Source organism: Centrocercus urophasianus, unplaced genomic scaffold (genome assembly GCF_019232065.1).
Source record: "Centrocercus urophasianus isolate 14NV4802_14NV808 unplaced genomic scaffold, USGS_Curo_1.0 seq_15, whole genome shotgun sequence".
In the NCBI taxonomy this organism is placed as follows: Eukaryota; Metazoa; Chordata; class Aves; order Galliformes; family Phasianidae; genus Centrocercus; species Centrocercus urophasianus.
Window position 1 is genome coordinate 39,064,765 of NW_024884697.1, and position 8,590 is coordinate 39,073,354.

Sequence of the window (8,590 nt, forward strand, 5' to 3'; positions counted from 1 at the left end):
GTTATTTTCTCCTCTCACTTCAATCTGTTCTTAGAGAGGAGACTGAGGAGCCCTCCTTTCTTATGGCTGGCCTCCGCCATCAGGCAGTGCATGGGTGCTGTAGTAGCACTCTAATCTGAGAAGCTTTACTTCAATTATAGATGTATTTGAAGATTTGTCTCATCTGTTCTGAGTGAAGTTGAGCCCACAAACCACCCCTTGTAGCTTCCTATAATCACTAATGTACTTAGGGACAGCCCCATATTGTAACATTTATCATGTTGCATACAGGAATTATAGGCTTTACTGTATTTCTTTAGAAAAAAAATTGCAGTGTTTCTTGCATTTTATGTGGCTCCACACAGTGCTGTTAATCTCCTTTTTTTAATGACTTGGAAAATCACCCAAAGTACTGTAAGAAAAATTTACTTTGCCTTGTAAAATTTCTGTTCTACGGCTCCAAACCATATAAAATTAATAATAATCACAGTAGAAGTTTCTTTAAAATCTAGAATATTTTATTTTAAAACATTTTTCTCCAAAGGAGGATAATGACAAAGAATGACAAAGACTGGTGGAAGCTGGCACTGTTTGGAATTAAAATAAATGAAACAGAAGTTAAGTTCCAAAGAAACTGAAATTAAATATATTTTTTAAGTTTTAGAATATTTATTTCTCTGTGGATGGTGGTGTTTTTTCCTGCTGCTGTTTGTTCCTTTTTTTCCTGACAAACAGGAGGCCAGAAAGCTATGCTGCCATTGTTGGTTAGCTGCTAAATTACAGAGAGTGATACCATAAAATATCCCACAGTATTCGGTAATTGATGTAGTCCTTGAAAGTCATCTTAAAATAAGTGACAATTTAAAAATAAATGGAAGGTAGGAGGAATAGAAAGACATGGGACAGCATAGGCAAAGGGGAAGATAGCACAGCAATGAAAAGATTAATTCAGCAACTGCTATTTCTGTAATTATTTGCTTGTTCCAGCATGGAAAGGAAATCCGTGTTTCTGTTGGAAAGCTCTGTTATTTTTTATTTCACTGTTTGATTGCTACCAATTGGTATTGACTTAACCAATGGGAAGGAAGCAGGGGCAAAGCAGTGCAGTCATGAAGTCAGAAGAGTCATGATTGTTTTTAAGAGTTAGCATTTGAAAAACTGTATATTAAATTCAGGTATGATTCCCTAAAACAGTTTAATAGTTCTTCTAATAATTTAGTAACTCAAGTAAATCATATTTTAATGGTTCCTCTAAATCAACATAGTATGTATTTTTAGTAATATTTCTTTTAGGAATGAAAAATAAATGATTACACGTGAAAGACGTGTAAGTCTTTCACGTTTGAAAAGACATTTTCTGAATGATAAGATGAGCAAAGCTGTTAGAGATTTCATTTTGGGATGCTAAATCTCTTGGCTGTTAGCACTGTATCTAGGAAGATATTTTAATGAAAATCAGATATATCACTTAAACTCCCATCATAACCATAGCATTAATGATGCTGAATCCTTCAGTAGGCGCTCCTTAGCAAATCCAGTGGAGCCAAGCAATGGCTGCTTCTGCTTCTCTGTTGTGTTTGAATTGTCTTTGGAATCTGACACAGATACTGTAATTTTTCTTGCCACTTTAAATCCCTTGGGAGTTACAACTGATCCAAGCACAAAGCTTGGATTTATTTCTGAAATTTGCAAAATGCCAGAAGTTGTTTTTGTTTCCAGTTTAAAAACAATTTGTTTGTAAGGGATGGGCTAGTCCCCCTCCACTGTGGAAGTCGTGTTTATTGACTTCAGAACCATGAGCCCTATTTTAATTAGGTTTCATTATCTGGTGTATCTGGAGCATTTACACCTCCAGGCAGAATGTCAGGATTTCCGAACTACAGAAAACTCAATAACTGACATCTATTGGGCTTGTGTTTCTTCTGAGCTTGGCCGCATGCCATAAGTATTGAGCCCAGAGATATACTTTTCAGTCCCCTTAGGACATGTGTTTGGCTACATGCCAATTATAACAGAACTAATTGTAAAACAGTATTTTCATTTAAATAGAAAGTATCCTTCTAACTAGTTGGTAAATTACCCTGGTGCACACATTCAGATATGTAACCCCTAACTAACCTCCTTCAGGGATCTCATCTTCTGTATCTTATTTCTAACTTCCTGTAGACAGGAAAAGGGGAGCCCTAAACTTCTTGCTTTACTCAACAGAAACTTAAAGCTTGTTATAGAAAGCACCGCTGACACAGGATGAACTGTTTTCATGAAAGAAAGAGATCTCTTTGTTTTGTTACATGGTGGAAAATAGCTGCCAGTCACCTGTTATTACTCCATGTGTAGCGATTTTTTCAATAATCACAGAAAAATGCAAGATAGAAGCCAAACATACCCTGGAAGAAATTCATAGGGTTCAGAGAAAGCAATGTGGAGATGGTGAATTTATGTCCTACTGAATTGCTGGTGAAATATGAGTAGATATTAATATACTACTTTATCAGAAAATATAAAATGTGGCTTAAGATGGAATGGAAAAGAAAAAGAAAGTACCTAATGTGGAAATGTACTTAACATTTCATTACATATTCTTGAAATAAAATAATTTAAAGCTTAATGACCATGGAGAACATTTCTATATAGGTCTAGGCAGTAAATAAATCACAATGTATGGAGTGGAATGTATTTTTTTGAAGTTTACTTAAGACTGTACATAAACTCCCTTGGTGTTAACAGTGATTTTAAATGAAGTAAATAAATTTTAGACTTCATATTGCCCAAAAATAAATACTGAAAAGTAGATATATGTATATTTTAAAAGACCTTCAAGAAAACAAACAAACAAACAAACAAAAACAAAAAACAAGCAACCTCTTTCTGTATTTCTTTTCTATGTCATATTGAATCCTTTAGTAAAAACAGAATGTTTTTTGTGATATGAGACTCCTAAAACAAGAAAATGGATGGATAATAGCTCTAATATATTATTACTTAATCATATACATACTACTTTACTTGAAGAAAATATCACCTTAATATACTCTGAATTATGCCCCAAGCCAGTAAAGTTATGAATTGTGCTTTAGATTCCTAAATCGTATGTAAGCAGTGATGTCACATCCAAAAATGCTTAAGTTCCAGTTCATTCCCACCAAAGTCAGTGCTTAAATCTTTACTCTCTAATTATCATGCCATTATCATCATAGATGTAGCCTCAAGAACCCACTTTATGTTATTACTTTCTAAAATAAACTTGGCTCATAGTAAAATTCCACTGACTTTCAGAAACTCAGGCCAGTGGATTTTAGTCAGCAGAAATACACCAATTTTGAAGGACAACTGGGGTGATATATCTAGATAAAAGCAAGCCACCTAATGTGCAAATAGTGGATTAAACAACATCAAGGTATTGCATTGTACTGATCATATGAAGGCTGATTTCTTGAAGTAAAATCCTACTGGGTTATATAAACAGTATTCATAGACTTGACTGTATCATGATCATCATGATCATGACATGAAAGCGTCATATAAAGAGCATGTGAATGTGACACACTGGACTATAAGAAAGTTGCCTCACATATGCATATGGTGAATTATTAGATACAGATTTATACACTAATTTCCTCCAAATTTATTTCTCCCATACACTGTGTTTATTCAATATAGAGAAATGATATTGTCTTGCTCTTGAATTTATTAGAGAGACATAACTTGGGAATATCAGTGTTAGTAATTTGATGTTTCTCAACATGATCATCTAAAGAGACGGGGGAGGAAGCTTTTGTTTGAAAAGATAACATGTTTTACAAACCTAATGATATTAGTTGGACAGTGCTGAAAGAAGGCCTTCGGAGGGCTGTAAACTCCACCCCCAACAACTGTCTTTTTTTTTTTTTCCATAAAATTCAATAATCATTGCAAATCTTGCCTCATAGATGTATGTTTTTCTGGATCAGCTGTTAACCATTAGAAGTCACTACTTCTTTGCTGTGTCCAGTTGTTTTTATTTTATTCTGGTAAAGATGAGATGAAGAGGCAAGATTGGGCTCTTTGCTGCAAGGGAGAATAGAGACTGAGATAAATTTTGGGCCTGCAATGTGAGTAATGCAAGTCCCATGTATTTCAGTGGGATTAGCACTTCATGTGCAAGACAGTCCCAAATCAGAGTGGTAAGTGTGGAGTTGTGGAAACATGGCAAAATGGGGGAAAATGAAGAATCTGCTGATTTAGATGCTTACATACTAGATTTTAAATTTATTTCTTAGTAGTAGGAATAAGAATGAAGATCTTGTATGTCAGTGACCTCAGTGTAAGATGTAACTCTCTAACTAAAAACTTTTGAAGAGTTTATTGCTAATTTGCTCAATTATGCATAGCTTAAATTGTGTTTTTACCATCCCGTGGAAAATTTCATAAAGCAAAAAGAAATGATTGAGAAACAGATGCACAGGTCTGCAGTAACTTAAAGAAAGCCGAAACAAAGTCACAAGTTCAAGTCAAATATTTTTCCTCTCCTAGCATACTCTGTTATTGAAACACATGTGTAAAGGGAAAAAGGAAATATCTAAAATAACTGTTTATTATGTATTTAGTGTCTGTATTTTTATCAATCTTCTGTTAAGAAATGTTTTCCCGTAATTCAACTCCTTATATTAAAAAGGGAATACTTGCCAAAAAAAAATTTGAGCCAATTTGGGGAATTAAAGTCAACTGCATTTGTGATGCAAATTGCAATCACATTATTGCCAGTTAAAGCCGGTGCAACTCAATTGAAGAGTGAAATCTCTGCTCTACTGATTAAACCCTTGTGCATTTTGGAGAATGATGAATATTTACAAAATATGAAATTGGTTTAAAATTGCAAAGACCACCTAACTAGAAGAGCCACCTTGCTGGTAGCCACTGTATCATCATAGTTTACACAAGAGGGTTATTCAGAGTTGCTCAGCTGTATTAGTCTTTTCCAATTTTATTAGCATCTCAGGATTCTTGGGCCTCCAGCAGCCTGAAGTACACCAGCTGCCTCAACATGAATTTGGCACAGTTCGCCAACAGTGAGGAAAGAATTGGAGAGGGTAAAAAAAAAATAGTAGTTTTGTCCTCAGTTTTTAAATATTTTAAGGATAAATGTAAGATATTCTACTGATGTGTCAGCTGCTCTTAGCTAGCTCTTTCTTTCTCCTGGTAATCGTATGTCCTTTTTTAGGAAAGCCTTTTTTAGCAAATATCTGACCATATTAATAAGGTCAGACCTATTGTCTCGTCTCTAGGGAAGAAGTAGCCAAGGAAACAAAACCCCTTGCAGTCTGCATCTACAGAGACCAAGTGTCTTAAAAATCAACTTCCTGAATTCATATTTAAATACTTAACTGTTTTGCTTCTGAAGCCAGAAGCAACCAGCCGTTCTGATTTAAGTCTGTGTGGTGTGTGGAGAGCAGGATTTTTATGAAAGCCAAGACAACTGGTGTACTAGAGCCATCTGTCAGTCACATTTACTTTTTCACTTCTTAATATGGAAAGGCAATAATCATTGGCAAATTATCCTTATTTGTGCCTGGGAAAAAGAATCAAGTTTTCTTTATTAATAAAAAAACTGCTGGAATTTTGTACACATTATAGGTCTTAGGGTAAGGTCCAGGTCTGTTAAAGGTAGAATGTCAACGCAGTCTTTTGAGCTGAATTGTGAGCTGTCTTAATTATGGATTTTTTCCTCAGCGATGAGATTGCCATTCATTGTTTTATGATCCTGTATCATTATGTCTTAGTGAGCTGAGCAGCCATAAATATGCCAGTGCTTCTGTGCAGAGGATCTCCATTAGAGCTTGGACCACCTAGTTATTTCTCCTGAGGAAACCAGTAGCTGTCAGATAGCACCTTTTCATTAGCTACTGACCTGGACTGGTTGTGAACTGGTGACCAACAGGTGAAAGGTATTTTGTATCCCGTTATTAATCCTTAGAGCCATCAAGTACTTCTGTTAAAATCTTATGAATAACATATTTATCCTTCAAATAAGTCTGCTAGCATGCAGTTGAAAACTTACATTTTTTGCTTTGTAAAGTTGCCAAAGCATGTGGTTGTGCATATACAACTGCACACCCTCCTACTAGAAATTGGGAGGTTTCCAGTGGCTCTTAATGCCTACATCTGTGTGGGTCAATACACAGCAGTGAACATGCACACAGAATGCCTTCCTGCACTAAGGTACTTTTCAGCTGTTTAAACAATTATTGTGGATTTTTGTTAAAAGCTATTTTTCCCCCTTATGCCATATGTTTTATTTAACTCTGAACCCATATGATGGGAAAAGACAATTGCAGGGTTGCCATGTTAATGTTACTACACAGTGCCTACGTTCTGTTATGGAAATTGGATAGTTGAAAAAAGTTTGAATGTACTAATGGTTGTAGACTGACACAGATGATTAGATTTCATGTTATTTGACATGAATAAGAAAACTTATTAAATCTATGCCGAGGTATAGCAGCAGACAGATGGCACAAAAGAGGACATTTTTAGATAATATGACACAAGCTTCCTTATATTGAAAGACAATGTTTATATCTTTTTTTTTCTTTTTTTTTTTTTTTTTTCCCACAAATGTGGATAAATGAAAATAAAGGCCAATAGGAACAATTTTTTTTCTGCTGATCATTTTTAGTCATTTTTTAGTTTGTTTTATGGCTTGGGTAATATAATGTAAGATTTTCCCCCCCTTTTCCTGTTAATGGGACTTTGGACCTATTAACAGCTCAGTCCTTCTTTTGATACTGTACATACTGGCATCTGTCATCATTATGTCCTCCAGGGCCCTTGAACTTGGGAGTAATATGCCATTTGGAAAATGCCAAAAAGAGAAACAGTCATGTATTTTTGGTGATCTCAGTAAATGAAAGTTAATAATGTTTGACAAACATTTGTAGCCATGTATTTCTCTAGTCTGAAGTGACATATTTTTTGCTGTATCCAATGAACTGTTCTTTTATGTTCTAGAAATAGACACAGAGGCAGAGTGCGACCAGCTAAAACTAATGATGATCATCTGTGTGAGAAAAAAAAACAAAACTAATGAAGCACAATCTATAAATATTAGTTCTGACAATGTATTCTGACACATGTGCTTGGTGCCTGTCATTTTGGAGCCTCAAGGCTGGGCTTATGTATGTCATAGTACTTTTTGCCAGGCTAAAATGTGCCAGTCTGGAAGTTGAATGTGCAAAATTCAGTGTTTAATTTTAAATCCCACCACAATCCTCATTATTATATTTTGAATAATTATTTTACATTCACCCAAATTTACCACGTGTTTCCAAGTGCAGATTATTGTCTTCTTCACATTTTGTTCTCTACTATGATTGTATTAAAAAAAAACAAAAATTAGTCTTTAGATATATCTTTTCAGTGCTACTGGATGAGAAAAAATTAGTCTGGATTATGTGTCCTGTGCCATTCTGTTTTTCTTTTTCTAAAAAAAGAAAAACAATGCTGCAATACAAAGTAATATTTTCTGTAATTTAATGGCTTCATTTGGCTTTCAGAAGCCTTGTGGTTATGGTTTTGGGAATATAGTTTTACTAAAGTAAGTTTAGTCAGGCTAAATTCTTAGTGCACGTGAGCGTTCTGTTTGTGAAACTTTAATATCAGATATGGCAATTCTGCTTATATTTCAACCAAGATGCTGTCTTGAAAAATTTCAGACTACCTTGCTTTTGATAGAACCCAGTTTTGATATATTTCTTTATGTGCTGCAGAACTTTATTCTTTTTATTTTCTTGTCTTTAAGGCCCTAGAATCTGGAGCAGCTGTAATCATGAACTTACCTCACTATTACTCCTACGTTATCTTGTGGGATAGTGCAGGATGTTTGCTATAACTAATTCCAGACCACAAAACTTGAGAAAGCCTATATCTGTGAAATAACAAGAAGGCCAACCTTGAGAGGTGCATAATGCAGTGCCTTTCTACCACAGTGATTTAGCTTAAATGTTCCTCATTATGGAGGCCTTCTGTTTGCCAGTACAAACCACAGCAACTGATTTCATGAGGATAGGATTGAACAGGTCTCAGGTATCTTATTGAATAGCTGATGATGATTTGTGTCTGAATATGAGACTAGGCTAATCCAGTGTCACAGGGTTTTGGATTTTTATTCATGATAAGAATAATGGCCACTTACAAATCTATTCCATCATCTTGTGTCCAACAGTGCAGGTTTAGTGTCTTGTTGATTTCAGACAAGAAAATCTGTAGTTTAGAATATTCCTGTTCTTCTTGCCGTCATTTCTAGATTTTATTTGTTTTGTGGGATTGTTTTTTTGGTTTTTTTTTGGTTGGTTGGTTGGTTTTAATTATTGTTATGTCTTAGCATTGACCACTGTCTCTAAGAATCCTATTTTTTAATTCTATTTATACTCTATAATTGACAGTGCTGATTTCTGATGAAATCTTAGCTTCCACATTAAAATCTGTACCATTTTCTATTTCTGTTCCTTAATTTGTGGTGTCTTTACTGCTGGATATCTTTATTGCCGTGTTATTTCACAGAACCAAAGCATTCTTTTTCCCTAGCCTTGCCTTGCCTTGCCTTGCCTTGCCTTGCCTTGCCTTGCCTTGCCTT

The 8,590-nt window shown here is 34.9% G+C and overlaps 1 protein-coding gene across 1 annotated transcript in view; it reads left to right on the forward strand.

The window, feature by feature from the left end:
- TMTC2 (transmembrane O-mannosyltransferase targeting cadherins 2) overlaps positions 1 to 8,590 on the forward strand; it is a 234,499-nt gene that overhangs the window by 187,869 nt on the left and 38,040 nt on the right. The gene's annotated exons all lie outside the window — the stretch shown is intronic.